The sequence below is a fragment of the Pteropus vampyrus genome, unplaced genomic scaffold (genome assembly GCF_000151845.1).
Source record: "Pteropus vampyrus isolate Shadow unplaced genomic scaffold, Pvam_2.0 Scaffold1, whole genome shotgun sequence".
Taxonomy (NCBI): domain Eukaryota; kingdom Metazoa; phylum Chordata; class Mammalia; order Chiroptera; family Pteropodidae; genus Pteropus; species Pteropus vampyrus.
Genome location: NW_011888782.1, coordinates 30,716,306 through 30,739,876, shown reverse-complemented (window position 1 = coordinate 30,739,876; position 23,571 = coordinate 30,716,306).

Genomic DNA, 23,571 nt, shown 5'->3' with positions numbered 1-23,571 from the left:
AGACAAATTATAGATGATGATGCAAATTAAGCACTAAGTTTCACAAAAGAAGCACCAAAAATTTTGTTGGGGTAGCAGGTTTATAGGAGAAATCAATGACTCTTGCCGCATGAGAGAGGTAGAGAGCAGCAGGCAAGAAAGGCTTCATAAAGGTAGTGGTATTTGAGGTGGGCCTTTGGATAGATAAAATTTGATGGAAATTAAGATAAGGGTATATACAAGCAGCAAATAAAGAAAACAGCATTAGATCAAAATGGCATGTTTCCAAACACCCCAAAATTAATGGGGAAATGGTTAAAGTCAAAAGAGCTTTTTTCTCTGACATGGATTTCTAAACAATATAATTATGGTTCACACCATGGTTATGAGCTTTAGGAGCTCCCACATAGCTTTTGCTGCAGATGTGGCCACTGGCTGCTATACCAGGCAATTTGATCCATGTTTGTTGTTTACACACACACACACCCTTCTTGTATTTGATAGAGTAAGATGAAGCTCGATACAAAGGCTAGGTATTCCAATATTGTTTCTCTCTGTTTGCTTGGTTATAATCAAGGTGAAAGCTTGGAAGTTTAATGCATGTGAAGATTGTGCCTATTACTTTGTGTTCCATTTTTGCCCTCAGAATTACTGTTTTCAACATTTTTTTTTTTTTTTTATGAACATAAACAATTGAGTCCAAGCTGGACTACTGATGTTGGGTCACTCCAAGAAGTGTCTTCATGTAGCTTCAAAAATTTACCCTCTTCTCTCCAAACCTAGGTTTATTTCATGAAACAGTTATATGGTGTTTTCGCCAAGAGAGCAACTAGAAGTAATAGCTCATGTTTAATTGGGCATTTAGACTTGAGAGGCCATCCTGTCCAAGACTTTACCATAATATTGCCAAAGCAATTGGAAACTAGTGACATATGTAAGACTTTAAGAACACTACCATTTTTGGCCCTGGGCAGGGCACAGGCTACAGCTGAAATGGGCCTGTGGTGGGGCCCCTGGCTGGCATGTCTGGTGGCCTGCTTCAGAAGGAGCTGGAGTACCACCTAGAGCTGCATTTAAGGGCAATACACCCAAAAGGCAGACTGGGCAGGCACGAGAGCCCTGCTAAAGCAAATCCTGCTCCACAGGGTCAGCTCCTGTACAAAAGCTCCTCCACTGTAGTCACAGCCAGTCCTCATAACCAATCAGCCCAAGGGTCAAACCCTCCCACTGATGTGCAAATAGCAACCAAGGCTCAATTATAACAGGAGGACACACACAACCCAGACAAGAAACACACTTGCAGTACCCGGCTCAGGTGACCAGGGAAGACTATGCCGCTGGGCTCCAAAGGACACTAATACCTAAGACCACTCTATTAAGACTAGGAGACATAGCAACTATAAAAAATACATAGAAACAAATACAAGAAGGCAGCCAAAATGAGACAAAGAAACATGTCCCAATTTAAAGAATAGAACAAAGCTCTAGAAAAAATACTCAACAGAATGGAGACAAGCAATCTACTAGATGCAGTGTTCAAAACACTGAACTTAGTGAACTCAGGGAAGAGTAGATAAATTCAGTGAGAACTTTAATAAAGAGATAGAAAACAGAAAAGTGGAGAGAGAAAACATAAAAAGGAATCAGTCAGAAATGAAGAATATAATAACTGAAATGAAGAATACCTTAGGAGGAATTAACAGTAGATTAGATGAAATAGAAGACTGAATCAGCGATTTAGAAGATAAGGTAGCTAAAAGCAACAAGAAAAAGGAATTCAAAGAAATGAGGAGAGTTTAAGGGGCCTTTGAGACAACACCAAGTGTACCAGCATTTGCATCATAGGGATACCAGAAGGAGAAGAGAGAGAGCAAGGAATTGAAAGCCTATTTCAAGACAAAATGACTGAAAACTTCTCTAACCCGGTGAAGGAAACAGACAAACAAGTCCAGGAAAAACAGAGAGTCTCAAATAAGATGAACCCAAAGAGGTCCATACCAAGACATGTCATAATTAAAATACCAAAGATTAAAAACAGAGAATCTAAAAAGCAGTAAGAGAAAAGTGTTAGTTACTGACAAGGGAGCTCCATAAGATTGTCAGTTGATTTCTAACAGAAACTTTGCAGGCCAGACAGGATTGGCATGAAATATTCAAAGTGATGAAAAGCAAAGACCTCCAATCAAGATTACTCTACCCAGCAAAGCTATCATTTAGAATTGAAGAACAAATAAAGAACTTCTCAGACAAGAACAAGCTAAAGGAGTTCATCACCACCAAACCAGCATTACAAGAAATGTTAGAGGGACTTCTTTACGAAGAAGAAAATGATAAAAAAATATAAATAATAAAATGGCAATAACTACATATCTATCAATAATTACTTTAAGTGTAAATAGATTAAATGTTCCAATCAAAAGATAAGGTGGCTGATGGATAAGAAAACAAGACTTTTATGCATACTGTCTACAAAAGACTCACTTTAGATAGAAAGACACACACACTGAAAGTAAAGAAATGGAAAAGATATTTCATGAAAATGGAAACAAACAAACCAAGAAAAGCTGGGGTAGCAATCTTACACCAGACAAAACAAACTTTAAAACAAAGGCTATAACAACGACAAAAAAGGACACGGTAGCCCACTTCTGGGTATGTATCTGAAGAAATCCAAAACACTACTTTGAAGAGAATGTGAATCTATGTGCTCATTGCAGCATTATTTACAGTAGCCAAGACATGGAAGCAACCCGGGTATCCATCAATGGATGAATGGATAAATAAGTCTAAGCTGGAATACTTTCGTTGGGTCACTCCAAGAGGTGTCCTTAATGTAGCTTCAAAAATGTATCCTCTTTTCTCCAAACCTAGGTTAATTTAATAAACAGTTGTATGGCGTTTTGCCGAGAGAGCAACTAGAAATAATACCCGAGTTTCTCTCTACTCATGCTATTAGAGATAGATTATAGCTTTCCTAACCCAAACTTAGTATTAGGCTGGTCAAATTGATTAGCTAAAATGAAAACCATACATTTACAGTATAATCTTGTACATTCTTTCTACTTACAGTTTGGAAAATGTGCTGTTCGGGACTGAAACAAGTCAAATATAATCAGATTTTACTCCTAGAGAAGCAAAATCTACACTTCTATATAAACCCATCAGCAATTAACTTTGCCCTAATGGAATTAACACAATGTACAAGTTCAGGATTTGGTACATGAGAAGAGGAAAGGAGAATGAAACTCATTCACTCTCTTGCTAGGTTCTGCAAAATAGCTTCCTTATTCCCGCATGTTAACATTTCTCTTCCTTATTTTTAGCATGATTAAAATCAGTAGCCCTAAAAATCTTCTACATAGAGGTTTGTGTCTTTCCCCCCTAAAAACATACATGTGACCCTGTGGTAAAAAGATGATGTCTCCTGCTAAATTATAGTATCGGATAGATTATTTACTAAGCAAAATTTTGAAGAGGTAGTCATAGCTTCACACAACCTTTCTATGTTTGTCTGATTCACTTATTTGAGGATGGTGGAGAGCGGTGGTCACAGCTAGTTTCTCTCTCCTGGTTGGAAAGCCTTTGCAGAGGAGGCCGTCATTCTCATTACTCTGTTTCTTCCTCTCTCACTAGAGTGTCTTTCTAAAGGCAACTAAGGACCTCTTTAATGAAATATTGAAGGCAGGGGATGCCTGGAATGATTAAAAGAAACAAAGCTTTCCCATAGCACTTGTCCTTTCCTCCGTAAGGAGATGAGATAATATATAATCTCCTTTCTATATTACTACCACAAGGGCAATTTGCGGGAGGAAGAGATGGATTTCTGGGAGTGAAATACTATCGAGTAGCCAGGGCTATTTTCAGAAAGGCTTATCTTCAATATCCTCATTTCGGAATTGGTCTCTTTCCTCAGAGCAATACCTTGGACAACACCAAGAACCCCTATCTATCTTCAAGCTAAGAATGAAAGCTCATCTCCTTGTTATTGGAATATATGATGAAGAAAAAGAAAGATGAAAAAATAAAGAGATTCTGCTAATAAAAGAGGATGCATCTGAATAAATGTCAAATCCTCCTGCTATTGTGTGGTTTGTATGTGACACTTCTACTTGATCTTTTGCTCTGTAGTTTCTACCACTGGACGACCCACACGTGTAATCTTGATAGACAGCTAGTTTGCTCATATATAAATAAAACAGGCTCAATTGCCAGTAGCCCTCTGTTATCTTTTTAATACCTCAGTAACTTCTTCCAGTAAGAACAGCTACGGAAAACCTTACCGTAGGACATGGAATTCGCACTTGCCAAAGAAATCACTGCACGTGTAAATTAGAAACTAATCATCACCTCCTCTTTGGATACAGTGGCAGCTTTGTCTAAGAGTTTATGTTGAAACATACATTTTTATGAAATATTTCTCACTGTAGTCAGCATCAATTTAGGAGTATCAAACGCTGATTCCCAGTTCCAGCACATCAGAAAACCGGAGAGAAGGAAGAGCTAAACAGGAGAATTGACAAAGGCCTGGACTTTTCTTACACTTTAAGAAACTACTTGTATTTGTAAATTCCTGGTTAAAAACCTGACAATTGTCAGTAACAGTTGTCACTGCCAGGCTGTTCCTGGGTTTCTTCATCATATATTTCCCCCAAAGTCTCTCAAAGAACTGAAGGGCTTCCAGAGATGAAAATCAACTTGACAATCATATTGCAACTCAAACAGATCCTGATTCTTTTCGTCACTTTTTAATTCATTGCAGATGGTGTAAATGGGATGTTTACTGGCTGGCAGGTAATGAGTCTTGTTGTAGATAATAGTGATCGACGGAATCTCATGCCTGTTGACAGCCCAGCATCTCAGCAGCTGTATATGGCTATCACTCGTTGCTCTGCAGCACATACAATATCATGACAGGATGCAAAGTCAAGTCCATTTCCGCCAACAGAAATGATTGTTACACCTGAATCTCACTCGTTCACATATGCCCTGATTTCATTCTCACTGACCACATGGGTAGACAGTCTAAGATGTGATCTAATGTCTACTGCTCTAAAAGGAAAATGTAATCTGTTTAAACATCCAAACACTCCTCTTCCCAGGTACTGCCATTCATCACAACTGTCAGTGCTTCTGTGGAAGAGTAATGACCCTCAGGCATGGGATAATGCTCCATAGGGGCCTTATGAATGCCACTGCCAAGCACAGAAATTGATCGGTTTTCAGTGGGGCTGGTATGTGGATCATGAAAGACCTGCACTTACTAAATTACAAGTGGCTGTTTACCCCTTCTACAATAAAGCCTGGGTTAGGGAGCCACAGATCCTGCTGACTTTAATTGTCCCAAACATGTGAGCACTAGATTTGGACCCATCAGTGAGATGGATTTAAGCAGCTTGAAACTGAAAGTTGGATGAGAATCATTCAAAAATACATTGGGAGATAACATAGGTATTGTGGCTTTCCACTCCTTTTCCTTTTTCTTTTTTATCCTCTCTATCAATGGAAGGTAACAATATCCCACTATCCAATATAAACATGATAAAAACAAAAACAAAAACAAAAATACAGAATAAGCGTGCCAGTGAAAAGTTAACTGTTTGTTTCCTTCCTGTAGACTTCTCTTCTTTTCTGAATTTGTTCCTGCATTGTTTATATGAAGTAGGATAAAGATAAACAGTAGTACATAGTACGAACTCATGGTTTTCTAAACGTCTCCCAACAGGTCTATTTCCTCATCTAACCTATATTGACCTTTTCCTTTAAATCCTCCCTACTCCCCCAATCTCATCTGCGTTTACTATTAAATCTCCTTGGGAAACAGGATAACTCACACTCTATAGACTATTCATACCTTGGTAAATGTTCTATTGCTATGAAAATTTAATCCAAAATATATCTCTCCCTCAGCTCTCAGACATCTTTTTTAAAGCTGGATATTCTCTTGTGATCTCTCTTTTGATTCTATCTCCTTTAGTTCTAGTAGCAATGCTATGTCTTCAGGGCTTTTAGATTTTAGAAAAGGTATAATATCTTCATATTTCTGTGATGTTATTTCCTAGTGTACCTTTGATTTTTTAATTTCTGTCCAACCTTTTTTTTTGTCAATAACCTTGATAGTCATTTAATGACTATAATTTATTTTTTAGTAAATAAGATTTGAGAATTGTTATTTTATTAGATTACAATATTTTTACGCTTTTTAAAAAAGAAAATAAAGTAGAAATAGCTAAAACTGAAGAGAAAGTAAAAGATACCTGTAAGGAAGCAGCATCTATATTAAGTCACGAAATACGAGTTGGTCTTGCCTCAGAAACTGTTTTCCACCTGTATGAGCTGAATGGCTCAAAATAAATAAATGAAGAAAACCAAATCCTTTACTCTCGTCGACTCAATCTATTTTAAGAGAATTTACTAAGTGTGACTGGCCCTTATGAAATCATTATACTTATGAGAGCTCTTTCTACTTGGGATTTCTTTTTTCCCTTGGCAGTTCAGGGTTACGTCCAACTTAACTATACTTTTTGTGTTTCCAATATTCTGATTATTAATATCCTTAGTGATGAGACACTTTCCTGGGAAGAGAATTTACAATTAGAGAGATCTTAATAATTAATGAAATATACCAAAGAGATAATGAAATTGGAAGCTCTCGGTATACTGCTAGGGATGAAGAAATCTTTTTGAGAATTAGGGATATACCAGAAGACAATAAAAAGGAGCAGAGAGCGAATTGGGCAAAATGACCTTTGATGTAAAGTATCAGGTAGAAATGTCAATCCAATTCAGGACTGGATACAAAGGGACATTGTGTCACTGAGTAGAGAGGTATTGTTACCTGATTATCTTTTCTGGAAGAATGCATTATAGTTTAGACATTTTTATTACCTGAAAGATGTAGACAAATCAGGGAAGATTAACAAGCGGTTTTATTAGGAGATAGCAGATGAGCTTGTGTGAATAGTACTGGTTGTTAAGAGTTCTATATTCTCTTCTCAGCTTTGATATACTCTTATGTGGAAATAGTCATTATTGAAATTTAGATAGGATAATTTATATTCTGTTCCCCAGAGAAAGGGCAGTTTGGGAACTGAAGGGAAGGAAGGATTTAAAACAGCATAAAGACTGGGGTGGCAGAAGGGTAGGTAATTCTATTACAGAAATTTTCAATTTTAGGTAAAATAACAACAATAATAATGATAATCAGTGGTTAAGACTTCATTTAAATACCCTCCATACCTGTAATATTTGCAACGTGTCTTTCATATATAATACCTAATTGTTTTTAGTCCATGGAATAAGGCTATTCTATAATACTATACTATTATGCTCATGTTTCTCTGGAAATATAATTTGCGAGGTCTAGGTTCTAGGAACTCTGATTATAAAAATCACTTCCTGTTAGTTACCCTTAACTCTAATGCAGTTTTCTCATGTCCTCACACTTACCCTGAAGCTGTAACCTATAGTCTCATAGGGTTCCCCTTTAGAAAAGGCTCTTGTTCCTTGCCTTCTAAATTATTTTCTAGATATGTTTTTAAGTATAATTGCATAATTTACCAATTTGTATTATTTATAAATATTATTGAGAAATAATTAATTAATTTTGTTTATCAGTGAAAATAAGTTGTCTAAGCTAACAGTAAAACACGATTTTTATACAGGCCATTATTCCTGGGTGTGTTTATTATGCATTGCCAATTACTAAAGAATTTCAGTTGGTTGACATTGTATAATAAAACTAAACTTTCGAGCAATGTTGGCAATTCACTAAAGCTTCAATAAAGTGCACTAATATCTACCCCTAAACTTAATCTTTTAATTCTATTGGGAAACATCTATACATATAACAGAATTTTTTCCTTTCCTAATGTCCATTCGAATTACATTTGCTCCCGATTCCTGCAGTGATCTCTGTGGATTACTTCAAGGTGTGAATGTTAGTGAAGAAGCAGGACTTTTAAACCTATAATCAAAAGGGGCAGGAGAAAATTTTAGATGATTGTGATCTTAGGCAGGTTTCAGGAAGGAGAGGAGGCCTACTCGTGATAAGTGTTAGCAAAATGGGCCCAAACTCTCAGTAACTTCCTTACAGACTGAGGTTCCTGTCTGCTTGTGAGTTTCTCAGTTACTTTACTAATCCTCTCCCTATCAAACAACTCTTTCTTTGCAAACATCGTTGGACTTTGCTCACATTTCCTTTTCCTCTTCCTTTTGGGCAGAAGATTTTTGGGTAAAACAATCCTTTAATAGACCAAAGACGTAGGAGATGCTACATTTTGCAAATCAGTTTCTGCTTATTTGGCTGCTTAATATAAGACCATTCGAATTCTCCATGAGGCTATAGATTACACTGGCATGAGATTACTTCTTATCTTTAGCTTTGGACATTTTCATAACTATTAGTTAGGATTACTTCTTGTTTCCCTCCACGCCATTCTCTACACAGCAACTACAATGATTTCTTTAAGTGTAAAATCAGATCCTACTACATTAATCTCCAAAGGCTGCCCACTGCAACCAGAATAAAATCCAAATTTATCACCACGAAGCCTGTGTGATCTGGTTCCTGATTCCTTTTCTGATCACATCGTCTCCAATATACTTCTTATTCACTGACCATCTTTCATAATTCACATGCCTAGCTCATTTTAGTCTCAGAGTCTTTGCAGTTGGTGTTCCAATCTGCCTGAAATGCTGTTCCTCCAGATCTTCATATGGGGTGGTTTCTAACATCACTGAAGTCTCAGCCAGAGGCCATCTCGTTACATGCTATCTGTATTAGGTTACACTCTTACTTTCTTCATGTCACTCATCAGAGTGTGTTAGTATATCTACATATTTATTAGCTATCTCTTCTAACTAAAATATTCCATGATGAAATAGGACCTTTTGAGTCCTGCTCACTATTATATTCCCAGTGCCTAGAACAGTAGGGGTTCAATAAATATTTGCTAAATGAATGAATAAATTAATGACTAATCGATAATAGGATGAACAGTAAACAAGGACAGTACCAGAGCTTTTCATCCCAGTGGTCGTTTACATGCACCTAGAAATGCTTTAAAAACAAAAATGTACTTTCCTTTCATATTATCATCAGAAGTAGTAATTTTACTAATTAAAAGCCAGGACCTCCGTGTACATTAAAGATTGGTCCAAAATCATGTGCTAAGAAAGTATTGCACAATTCTGGTCTCAAATCATGTCAGACTAGTCACACAGTGTTTTTCTTAGAACACAATTACAATCCAGGAATAGTAGGCTTTAGGGAGTCTATGAATCCCTTGAAAAGGTACTGTGTCCTCTTTTGAGGAGAGGGTCCACAGGTTTCATCAGATTGTCAGTGGGAGCCATAAACCAAAAGAGGCTAAGGATCTTTTTAAGCAATACCATTCGAAAGCACTATGCTATCCCATCTTCCTCCATGGTAGTTATAAGCTCTTTTGAATACAAAGATGCTAGGTAGCAAATTTTAATCACCGTCTCTGTCTATTTGGGTTATGCTCACTTCACCCAACAGCTTTCTCAGGACTTTCAAACTGTCACTTTTTGTAATAGCACATGAGACACATGCCTGTATCCTCAACTCTGCTAATATATTTTTGGCCAGTTGGTATTTAATCTAATTTTTACCTGAAGATGTTGGATATAAGCATTTTATTAGTCTAAATTCTATACAGCTCTGACATTTATTAATTATATTATCTTAGGAAAATTTTTAAAAAATCTAAGTCCTAGAAGGTTTAAATGAGATAACATTAGGTTTGTTGAAACGTATGAAATTGCCATTTCTGTAGGTCAAAAATAGTCTGATATTGGTCAAGTGTTCAACTCGTGATATTCAAATGTTAGCTGCTATTGTTGTTAGAAAAATTATTCACACTCTACAATCCTCCCTTCCTGTAAACATTTATACTCCCACAGAATGTATTGTTGGTAAGTAGTGCTGGGGATGGGGTTGAAATTTCCCATGATTTTAATTTATAATACATAGGCTTTCTTAATTCTTACCATAGCAGGTACCTCCAAATGACACCACGGATAAAGCCTAGAGAAAGGGCCTTAGAAAATTCAATTTATAGAAGCTCGTTGTTTTCCCCATACCTAATGCACTTTTAACTAGACACCTTTTAAATGGATATTAAATCCATGGAGCAGGTTCACGGGGACTGTACTGGTTTCCTTTTGCTGCTATAACAAAGTAGCGCAAACAACAGAAATTTATTACTGTTATGGAGGTCAGAAGTCCTAAAATTGAGTTGTCAGCAGAACTGCTTAGAAAGAAAGCAGACTCTAGGGGAGAATTCTTCTTGTCTTCCCAGCTTCTAGAGGCTTTCTGCATTCCATGGCTCATAGGCCCTTCCTCCATCTTGAAAGCCAGCAGTTTAGCATCTTTGAAAAGATGCCTCTCTCTCTGTCTCTGTCTCTGTCACTGTCACTGTCTCTGTCTCTCTCTGTCTCTTTGTCTCTCTCTCCGATTCTGCTTCTATTGTCATATCTCTTTCTCTAACTCTGACCCTCTTGCCTCCTTCTTTCCATTAAGAGGACTCCTGTGATTACATTAGGCCTACCCAATAATCTAGGATAATCTTCCCATCTCAAGATTCTTAATTTATACCTGCAAGGTCTCGTTTGCCATGTAAGGCAACATATTCACAGGTTCTGAGGATTAGGACATGGACATCTTGGGGGGAAGGTATCATTATTCTATCACGGATACCAAAAATATTCCACATACCCACATTTCAAATAGCAAGCAAGATAGCATCTTGTTTCTTCAAAGCTCATATCATGGTAAGCTGCATGGAAATTTTTACATATATCCTCTTATAATTTTTAAACAGATAGTATCTTAACTATCCAGACTTGCTTTTTGGCACATATGTACGGTAATCATAGTCTGAGTTTTGGTTTCTGGAGACTTATTTTGCCTCTTCACCTGGTTTTAGCTAATCTCACTTATATTCCGATTTGTCCTTTTTGCAGAATTCATACTGCTATCACTGGCCGAAGAATTATTAACAAGGTAGGTTCTTTCAGCTGTACTTTCTACTAGCTTGTGGAATGAAAGACACAGGTTTTTAGCCAAGAACCAACAGGACAGAGTTTCAGCACTTCTCACCACACCTTCTGTGTGCCCTTCCCTCAGGCACTATATACATCTTGTCTCAATACGCTAACCAGCATTTGCAGGTATTAATACAAATGACTATATCATGAGAACTTTCTTCCCTCAGCCATAAACTTAATTGTCTTCCTTCTCTCACCCAAAATATCTGCTTTCCTGACCTACATCTTCCCTGTCCATCTCTAGGGAACATTAGCCCTTAAACATTTAAGCTTCATCAGCACAGGCCCATCATGACAGCATAACATCCTTGTCCTGCTGGAAACTATTCAGCATCCAGAGGACCATCTTTATGCTGATAACACTAAAATATAAAATAATGCCAACAGCTGGTGCTACAAATGGCTTTTAAAAACGATGTTCATTCACTAAAATTCCTCTTGCTACTTTTGACATGAAACACGCAGTCTCTAATTATTCTGATCAAGACGGTGAAATACAAAAACAAACTTTAATTGTGTTTAACAGATATTTAATCAGGACTCACTGAACTACAGATTAAAGCTGAAATTCATAAACCATAATTACCCGATTGTCGCAATCTTTTGGTCCACATTCTCCTTCCGTCTGGGCGTCTGGCACCTTGCCCCGAATTTCTTTTACTGTCTTCTCAGCTTCGTTACTGTTCATGTTTTCCAGCAGAGATTTAGCACAGATTACAAAATATCTGTTCTTGGCAACTTTCTTCATTAGCTTTTTTTCCCCCTTGCAAAAAAGTTTATTTTTTTTTCCTGCAAGAGTTGCTGGAACAGGCATACATTTAGGGTGCTTTGGTGACACAAACTAATTATATAGTTACCAGGAGATAACACATTAGCAATAACTAGAGTTACTAATAGTTATCACGTAGGTATCATGCAATTTCTCCAGTATGCCATGTGGTGTGTCCCAGTCACCATGTAATTACCTCATGTCACTACTGCATTGTTTTATAGAAAATGCTTATCTCACCCTAACAAAACCTTTTCCACCGCATTTGGGGAAAAAAAAAAGGAAGTGGGATTCTTCGTTCTCATTTCCAGTTCTGCTCATTCCCAGTAAGATGCTGTCATGTGAATTTAAGAGAAACATCTGTCCTCTCCTGGAAATTTGCTTTTACAAGGAACGAATGGAGCAATTCTGTTTTCTTTTGCTTCATTCCACCCAGGTGAAAGAAGTAATTAGCAACAATATATACATTTGCTCTCGTGTTTTTTTTTTTTTTTTAATTTAAAAAGCAAAGAAACAAACAAACAGAAAACCACCAAAAAAAGAAACCCCAACCCCACCCTATTTACTTAGGATTCGTTTAGTCTGGCACTTCCCCCCCACCACTCTTCCCTTTCAAATCTCAGTCACATTTGTTTTTTCCTAGAATTATGGTGTAAATCATTCTTAACAAGCTAGCTCGAAACTTGTCTCACTCAGTAGAAACACATAACGCCACTGTAATTGAAACATGGAACTGCAAGCTTGAAACTCTATATTTTTGGGCCACTCTTCAGAAAGACACGCCGAGTTTCCCTCACAGTGCTGCAACCCCTGTGTCACACAGTTAGGATCACATCACAGACCAAGGCAAGAAGATAAAGAGAATAAACTGGCAAAAGAAGAGGTGGGTGATTCCTTTATTTTCCCCAGTTGGGCAGACAACCCTATGAAGCAAGGACTGTAGTTACTACTTATTTAGCTCAAGCTGATGGCTTGAAGTCTGACCTCACTAAGATTGCTAGATATGACATCTCCCCTGAGAGTTCCAGTTTAAAACAGGATGGCATAGCTTACTTTGCAGCGCAGATGAATGCTGTTTCCAATTCTGCTTTTATTAGTCACCTCCCAATCTGATAGCTGCCCATTCAATTGTACACTTAACTCAAGTTGGGGTAAAAATTACCCCCAGATTTAGAAGGGCTGGAAAAATTACTATCCCATCCTAGAGCATTGTTCTTCAATCACACAGTTCCCCTAGACACAGTTGACAGCCTTTGAGATGCAAAATGCATCACTTTAATGTAGTAGAGGTCCCCTTCACTGCATTGCCAAATCTATTTAGCAGAATCTTCTTGGAATAATCTGTCCCTAGACCTGAGGATGCGCAGTGATTTTAAGCATTTTAAGCTAACGATAATGGTTAGTGCTGAGAACAGATGTACCTGGCTGTGATGTGATCTATTCCAGTAGGCTTTTATGAGCTGTTCATTCCTATTGACTTAGCATTTTATGTCTGTGCTTTTGCCTGGTGTGATGGTTGCATAGGGGTGTCATGTGTGTATTTTCCTGATGTGTGATGGCTGCACAGGGGGCTCTGTGTATTTTCTCAGTGCAATGGCTACACAGGGTGTTGTGTGTGTGTTTGCCTGGAGTTATAGCTGCATGTGTTATTGTGTGACTCTTCCCCTCATCTGATGCCTGCTTGCAGGGTCCTATGTGTATCTTTTTCCTAGTGCGATGGTTGCACTCGTTGCTCTGTAATGATGGACATTTCTAGCAATTATCTATCTACAGGGTCCTGGGGAAAGAAATGCAGTAAAATCAATATACAGTTCTAGACAAGCCCTTGTAAACATGAAATGACACCCCCGCATAAATGCCTTTTCTTACCATAGCATGTTAAAATCCAAGTGCTGTTACCTTATTGGCATTGGGATAAAATTTCTATGATCTCTGCATCTCTTTCATATATTGCAATCGTTTGGGAGAGTTTGAGATTACTGCTGGTTAGAGGGCTTTTACACATGAGTCTATCTAATGACACTTTACACTATACTGTCCTACACATCACCTCTTAAACTCCATCCTGACTTGCCCTGGTATAAGAACTCATATTCTGAAAGTGAATATGCCTTTCATTTATTCTTGCAGTCTCACCAAGCCCTCCCCACATGCCCCCATACATCAACACACACACACCCACCCACACACACACACACACCCACCCCTCCCTTGCCTCTCTCGAGTCTCTGTACCCCTCCTGTGTGCACCAAATGGAACTGACAAAGGAAAGAACCAATGAGGTTAAAGTCTTTTGAAACCCCTGGAATACAGATGAGCTGGGAGGCATCTGGAAACAAAACCAGACACTTGAAATCAAAGAGACAAGTAAATTACTATCCTAATCTAGGAAGAATAACTAAAGGTGTCAGTGGGGTTCCATTGATAGCACTTGGCCCTGGGCCAGAATGCCAAGGGTTCAAACTCCACACCAGCTTTGGGCTCAGGCCCAAGACTTGCCACTGCAGGGAGCAGCAGCATGTGCAGCAGCGTTAAAGGTGTTGGCCTTCTGCAGAGAGGTTAAGTCCAAGTCCTTCTGCCTGTTTGTCATTATATCCCAGAGGGATGCAGAGATCACCCTAGCTTCCTCTCTAGTGCTTTTCTCAACAGGACAGGCTGAGGAGGAGTTAGTGCTCAGTAGCAGTATTTGCTAATATCAGTATTTTGCACAATTAGGGAAATGTCTTTTTTCTGATGAGGCTGCTTAAAGAATTAAAGTATGTGCAAGAAAATCCAACTGCCCCCACTTCCCCACCAAAAAACCTGATGTCTGTCCTAAAGATTCTTCCGTCAATGCAGAGAGCTAAGTTTGGAAATCTAAAACCACGTGTCTAAATGAAAGAAAATGTTTTCATTGGAACAGCTTACATGTCTGGTACACTTGCATAAAAACTATTGCATAGCATTTTAGAGCTAAAATTGCTATAAAATGCTTAATACAGTAAGAATAATTATGAGATTTTGCACGCACAGCTGGTATACAACTAAAGTCTCAGCAACAGATTCAATGGAGCATGGGAAAACCATTTATAAAAATTCCTGGTATGCCAGTCTAACTCACCATCAACAGCCCATCAACACTTCCTCCACTCTTTAGGTAGATGGGGAAGATATCTACCTACCAAATGCTTTATTTCTTCTTTCACAGATGTCATTAATATTCAATTCTAGGAATTCTTGTCATTACTTGATAGTAGATATATACACTGTAACAGGACACGAATGACCTGAACACAAGGCTTCTCCATTGAATGCAAGAGTTACAAATATATTAAGTAATGAATCAAGACAAATTATTAAGTCTACCTGCAGTACCCTTCCCCTTTTTTACTTCCTCTTTTTTCTATTCCTTCATCTCTTCTTACCTTCTCAAGGATTCAAATCCTTGAGTTACTTCTTGGGCACTCTGGACCACCCCCAATCCTGCCATCCCCTGCCACAGCCAAGCTGACCTTGCCTTTCCCCTGCTGCACCCCAAGGGCAGGACTCTTCCTTCACTTTCTCCTCACTCGAAGTCTAACAGTTCTTTCTTCTCCATTCCTTTTAGCTCCAGATAATAATCACTTGAAAAGGAGCTAAAATAATTTGAATGAGCTGTTAATGGTTAATAATAATTTAATGTAGATTATTTCTTGGTAAAAAAAAAAAAGAACTTAAGAATCAACAAAAGAATCTTTTTATTATGGCCTTTTAGGCTCTATGGAAAACACCAGAAGAGATGAAATGATTCTGATCAGATTCTGATGATTGCTGAATATTCCGTTGCATTGTTTGGTCAAAGGGAGAGAAGCTACTATAGATACATGGAAGCCCCCAAGGAGACAGGCTGGGGACACAAAGGCAACATGGTACAATATCAAATGAATTGGACCAGAGTGGGAAAACTGAAGTTTGAGTATCCATGAACTTTGCCACCAAGTGTTTCAGCAAGTCAATTAGTTCCTTCCGTTGAGAAATGAGGCTCATGGATTAGAAAACCTATATGGTCCCTTCCAGCTCTGACATGAAGTTCATATCATGGCTCTCTCACTGAAGGTCGATTGGCTCTTCTGGTTTAGCTGCTTCCTCCAGTTAAGAATTAGAGGTTCTAAATATAAATGGCTGCCATTCTGCATGGAGCCACTCAATGCTAAGGGGCATTGAGGCCCCAAGGTAGGTTTAAAGTCTCTGTCTACTACTTGCACATACTACTTTTGAGTTGGCTCTTTTAAATGCTGTATATATATTTTCTCAGCATTTTGTTTCTGCTCATTTACTTAATTCAACAAACATCTAATGAGCACTTTCTATATATGAAACACAGAGCTACTTATTGAACATAGGGTTGAACAGGATACAATCTCTGCTTCCTAAGAAGCACAAATGAATCTACTATTCTTATTGATTCTATTTGTCCTTCACTTCTATGCACAAACACATAGACTTCTAAAACTATAAAATCGGTATAGAAAAAGTAAGAGGAATTTGACTTATCTAATCTGCACCCAATCCAAAGTACTGTTTATCTTCAACAAAAGGATATGATAGTCATTTGTATTAGAAAATTATAGTCATTCAAATATGTACTTCAATAGTATAAAGGATATTTCTCGACATGTATTTTGAGGTCATTGATTTACATGAAGGACAACAATTTGGGTGGCAAGAAGACTATAAAAGTAAAACAACCCCTTCAGTAGGAATCCTGATAAAATTCTAGGATAAAATCTGTGACTCTTGGATATAGCCTCTGGGAAAGTGAGAACACAGAATATTTTTGTTTAGTCTTTTTTTAATGTGAGGATTTTGGATCCTTATCCCTCCAAAATTTCTCTCCTGCAATAACAATAACTGCCATTTATTGAATACATATTAAATTCCAGGCACTTCAAATACATTATTGCATATTAGGACAAAGACTCTGCAGTGTAGATAATATTACCCTCACTTTATATATGTGAAAACTGAGGCTCAGAGAGGTGAAATAATTTGTCGATTATAACGGGAAATACAGACAGTGTGCAGAGTTGAGATATAAACTCAGGTCTGTCTTTGTGCCACAGAGCTCCATAACATTTCTCGGTTCTGCCAAATCGAAATGTTCAAAAAAACAAGTAATCTTGCATGAACGCTTTGTTAGCAAACAAGGAAAACACCTTTTATAATCTTTCTTTACAGTCATTCATTGCCTTACGTACAGTATAATGAAAGTAGGAGATGGTTAAGATTTTTCTCAGTGGATCTGGCTGCCTTTTAATATATATTTGGACTGAGATGAATAATTACATTTGGGGCTTTTGATGTAAAAGAATGTGCTATTTGCTATTTGAGTAAGTATTTGTTATTAATTGATCAGACATGGATAAGGTATGTTATTATAACTATATTTACAGGTATGATTTACATTGTTCTACTGCATATTACTCTGCTGTTTTTCATTTTCTTGCACTATGAACTTTTTGTTTTGTTTTTATGAATTTAGTCACAGTTGGTTGTGTTTTGAACTTCGTAAAAATGTAATACTAAGAAAATTTAAAAAAGAAAAAGAAAATATTTTCAGAATGATGTCAAAATCAAATCTACCCCTCACTAATTTGATTTGTAGGCAATGGAGAACAAAGTATTGCAAGCAGAATGCTTTTAAATACATCCTAATTACTTCAATGTGCAAATGCATTGACTAAACTGAAGCGTGCATTTAACACTTTGCACTTCAATTTTGCTTATTCATCTAAGTTCTATGGATAGCAATTCCATGAAAAAACAGGAGACGAACTTCACTATAGCCAGTCACTCTATAGTTATTGGGGGAAAACTATTGTTCTAAAGTTCAATCTTACTTCTCAAGTCAGTTCACTTTGGGAGTAATGCAGAAGATCATTAGTCAAAATAATACAAAATAACAGGCAATTTATTGTAGCTACTTGAGTTTTCCCAATTGACCCTGTCTTCCCTATGCTGCTCTTCTGCTTTCAGTGGGGTAGGGCAAGGGGGTGGGGGCAGCAAAGCCACATAATACTGATAGGGCAAGGTGGGGGTGGGGAGGGCAGGCTGGAGTGGGTGAGGCAGGTCATGCCATGGGGCTGGAGGTGATCTGCAATGAAGGCTGAGATGGAGTCATAATGGCAAGGTTACCTAGAGCTTGGTCTTGGACCAGCTCCACAAGAATCACCTGAGGAGTATGTGAAAAAGACATATTTCAGGGTCTCATCCCAGAACAAATAAACTGAATGAGTAGCTCTTGAGGCGAAACTGAAAGATCTACATTTTAAACGAGCTTCCCAAGTAACTCTTGTGCTACTGAAGCTTGAAAAGCACTGGTTTATGCACTTAAGCTCCCTAATTCTATATCTACTGAGAGCACTGCTGGTATGCCTGTACCCTCTGTCCCAGTTGTCAAGATGCATGTGCAAATACAAGCAGCTTTCCTGGGAGGCATTAATTCTAGTAATAATAGCCCAAGGGCTTAGCCAGGCATGGTGCTGTTTAATATGCAAGATCTCATCCAATCCCCACAGCAAGGACTAAAAGATAAGTATTATTACTATTCCCATCTTTCGGATGAGGAAATTGAGATTTGGAGAGATTTAGTAACTTGTGGGTGTCACACTAATCATTGCAAGAGCTCTTAAGAACTACAACACTTTAACTCTTAGCTTTATAGGAAAATATGTTCTTGAAAGATGTTTACTCCCCAAAATGTTCATGATTTGGTGATAACACCATTGTAAAGAAACTTGCCTAAATGCTAGCAAAATTGGTTACATAATAATATACAGGGTGTGAGCATTTGTGTCTAAGTAACTTTTTTCCTTAGATTATTTTCATAGATACTAAAATAATCTAAACTAAACTGATTATCTTCCGTTAGTTCATTCAGCAATCACGTACTTTGCCAAAACCTGAGGTAAGAAATAGGACGCAGCCTCTGTTTTCACTGGACTTACAGTTCTGAAAAAGAGATGACCTTGTGTACAAATGGTTCTGGGTTAACTTGTAGTCAGAGGCCTGAGCTGGAGAAAGAGTGGTTCATTCTCCTGGCAGAAGAAGGAAAAGAGGGTGCGGTCTGGAAATTTTTAGTTACTCCAGCACTTTGCCATTGGCTAGTGTAAGGAATTTAGACTTTTAAAGAAGATTACATTTTTACTTACACAGTTTTGTTAAAAAGAGGCAGACTAAGTTACTTGTATGATTTAGGCCGATAAAACTTTATCTGGTTCATTTTTCCTGGCATCCAACTGGGTTTCTTTTTTGGCTAAATTCTGGATATGGAGCCAAGTAAGTTGTTATGTTTATGCATTCTTACATAGAGCAGCCGAGATTCTATTCTGGAGATGGGCGCCTGATAAATTTTATCAGTAGTAGTTCGTCCCACCCAATAAAAGTGACTACAGTGACATATTGGCTGTGTCTTTTACTTCGTTTTCATCTATTTCAATTACTCAAAATTCTATTATTAGATTATGTAATCTTTATACAATGAGAAATTTAGAAGTTAAAACAATTGAAAACATAAAGAGTGATCTAGATTTCTTCCCTTGTGATAATCTCATATACATGTAAATGTGGTTTGAACATATTAATGTCAGAACTGAACTAAAGAAAATGAGATTCTGGAATGTCAAAGTACAGGCTGAAAACCTAAGGCAAATGTACAGGATCAAAAAAAAAAAAAAAACCCAAAAAAACAAGGGAGAGAGAGACTCTGAGAAACACTGGGTAATAGAAACAATATATAATTCAAAAAATATACATCATATATTTAATATGATATGACTCCTAAAATCTGTATCTCAGATATTTCAGGAGCTTAATAAATAGAAAAAGCAAAACACGTGAATCCTTTTAAGAGGTGACAAATAGTACACATTTTTTCTTACGGTGAATTATTATCAGATTTAAAATTAATTATTTAGATTTGTTGTTTGTTCAAAATTTTTATTTTTCTAATCATTAGAATATTCTTAGAACATTTTGAAAGTTTAAGAAAAAGAAATAAAATATCACTTAATTCTACCATACAGAGGTAACTATTGTTCACATTTTAATGAGTTTCCTTTGATTGTAACCAAATACTTTCATTTTTCTAACTTGGGATCATGTTAGCTATACAAGTTTCTTTTGGATCAGACAGTTACAGTTACATTATTTTATGAGCATTTCTTAGTAAAAAATTCTTTAAAGTATCTTTAATACATAATTAATAATTATCATATGTAACGACGTATAAATATTCCATAATTTGTTTATTTTTTCTGATTAATATTTAAGATTGTTTTTCTCTTCTTTCATTTTTATAAATGACATTGTGATGAATATTTAGTATATAAATCTTTGTCTGAGTTCTATTTCCTATAGATAGATTTCGACAAGTAAAACTACTAGGCCAAAGGATACATTTTAAAGAGAGTTTCTTGATATTATAATGCCATAATACTTTGCAGAATTTTGTGTCAACATATACCCCCACTATCCCCATTACATGAGTGCCAGTTTTACTGTACACGCACTAGCATTGAGAATTATTATTTTTATAAATAACGTCTTTGAGTGCTAGTAAGCTCAAATATTTCTTTCATGTGTTTACTAGACATTTGAATTTCCTCTTTCATGATTTGCCTTTTTATAAACTTTTTAGATGTTTTTTGAACAGCTATATATCTCAGTATCTTCCTATAATTTGCTTCTACTTCATCTCTGATGCTATCACTATACTCCAGACTCCCCTTATCTCATCCTGAACCGTGACATCATGTCTACCTGGTCTGTATTCCAGATTTCTTCCATTCTGATTCATCTGTAGACTGCTGTTTAACAGTACTTTAGAAAATACTGCTTTTATCGTGTTAGTCCTGATCAAAAACCTCATTAGTTCCCAGTTATTTATGTATTGGCTAAATTCAACTGCCAATTTACTCAGGAAAAAATTAATCTCATTTGTGGATATTTCCTTATGAATTCTGTTGAATAACTTAGGTTATTGATGTGTAGAATCTGTAAACAGTTAAGTTTATACATGTAGGTATTTCTATATAATATAGAGAAAGACACAATGCCAAGTACTAGGCATACACACTGGAAGGGGCTTTACAGAGCATCAAGCGCAACTCTTTATATTTAAAATGAAACTAACTCGGAGTTCACTAAGATACCCAAGGTCATATGACAGAACTGAGACTAGAAACCAAGTCTCTTGATTCCAAGTTCAGTGCCTTTTAAATAGAGAATAATAAAAAACATTTTTACAATTTAAAGAATAGAAATAGCTGGGAAGACAGTTTAATTTCAACGTATAAAAGATGGTTAAAATCATGCCACATAGAAGGCTTGAGTGTTCTTATAAACACATTTAATTTGTACTTCTTATAAACTGATCAAATATGTCACTTAGATTTCTATAAAATCTGCATGCTAGGAAATGATATAGTTTATAGTAGTTTGATTTTTCTTGTTAGTTAATCTACATTGTTTTATTAATCTGATTTACTATAACAGAAGCATCATATTTTTATTCTAGATGTTGCAGACCATCATTAAGTTTATTGGGAATATCTAGTGGTATTCAATGGAAAATACAATTTTCCTAGCAACTTCTATAAATCATCTCCTTTAACTATAATTGAGAATTTTAAAAACTACCTTTAAATGCCTCTATTTAAAAGTAAACAACATGAACAATTCTGGAAGAACACGGGCTATTAGCAATTGAATAAAATACAACTATTGCTATTTAATCACTGTTTCATATTCAAGAATCACATGGTATTTGTCAAATAAAAACTTAACAATAGTCATGGATGTGAAGATGGGAGTTGCCAAGTATATTTATTATTTGTAGAGGTAGGGTAGGGTAGAAGGGGCAAATGTGGAAAGAGCTACGAATGGGACTAACTTGAATAGGGGCTCATCGATTAATAAGGATTGATTCACAAAGCATGTTTTTGCCTAACAATAATATTGATAGAAAGAATATGTATTAAATCATATGGCTGTTCTACAGTTTACAAAATCTAACATTTATGCGAATAGATCATCCAGTAGTAAAGGGAGACTCTAAAGAGATCTCAGCTATGTTTTCTTTCTCTGTGTACATGTGTGTGCATACGAAATAGATCCAGTCGTTTCATACTCAACAAATATTTACTGAGCACCTACTTTGTATCAGAAGCTCTCTACCACTAAATGATCCAGGTTTTTGTGATTATCTTACCCATGGATATATCATAAAAATGAATAATCTATATATGACATAATGTATTATGACAAAATATGAGAAATTGGGAAGGAGAGGAATGAAGAAGCAGGATCCTAAATTTCTCATTTTGTACAGCATACAATTTCATTAATGATGACAATTAAAGAAAATAGGCCAAAATGTTTTTTTAAAAAAACTATAAGAAAAAAAGAAAACTATGCTTTAAAAATTCCAAGTTACTAGATTGATAACAAATAAAACATAGGTACATTAGAAAAAGAGAGAAGGAACCAAGGTGCATAAAAACATAGAAAATGTTAAGTAGAACTTCTGAGATAGGACCAGATATACTTTTTTACAATGAATATTAGTTAATTTAATTAACGTATAAAAAATAAACACAATAACAAAAGTTTAAAAAAAGCCACAAAATCTAAACATAGGATAGTACTTTAAGAGCACAGCTTTGATAGTAGAGAAAACTGAGTTCAAATCTTACTTCTGCCATTTACCAGTTATAACCTCTTTCCTGAAAAGGATTTAATTTAGCCTACTTTAGTCAATTTCCCAATTCACGAAATGAGAATAAAACTAACTGATTATGATGAGGATTTAATAAAATAATATCTATAAAGTTCAGTGCCTAGCACAACTCAACATTCAATAATAACATTTATAATATTTATAGCATTTATAATATTTGCTTTAAAATGATGTATCTAAATAATGGAAAGGTAAAAATCCAAAGGAGTGTTGTCCAAGACATACTGTTAACTGAACAAATTGATACACTACAAAATGAAAAGACCAAAGAGACTTAAAAAAAGGATCATTTCTGTAAATAGACTAAAAGCAGCAAAGGGGCCTAAAGCCACAAGCTTGCTGAAATTTGGATCCAGAAGAACATAGAGATGGTTGGGAACCTAGCTCTTTGGAGTAATGGTGCCAAAACACTCCATTTGAAATGGTGGACCCAAGCCTAGCTCCCTACTTCAGCAAGAGGCTGCAAAAAATTTGTTCAACTGCTGCTTAGGGCAAGAGCTTATATAGAACTATATACTGACAGTTGGAAGGATAAAAACACAGCTTCATGATCTTCTTAAAGAGAACAAACCGAAAGCTACCATTATCAGATTTGGATTTTGATTAGGAACCCAGGAATCCAGATAGAGGCAACTGCAAAACCACTGGTCAGGAATGTATGGAAAAAGAGGAGGGTAGGAGAGGGAGGGAAAGGTGGTGGGGGCTGGGGGGGCGGGGAGAGAGGGGAAGAGAGAAAGAGAGAAAAAGAGAGAGAGAGAGAGAGAGAGAGAGAGAGAGAGAGAGAGAGAACCAAGAAACAAAACAAAAAAAGCCTATGACAAACATTAACTTTCAAAACAAAATTCTAAAACAGCAAGAAATCTAACATTAAGAAAAACAGCTGATAAAATTGACCATTGGAACATTCAGACCAGATGAATTTGATTTTATAAAATTGCATGACAATGACCTTAACATGAGTCTGTTTACAAAGCTCAGAGATAAATAAAAGAATTAT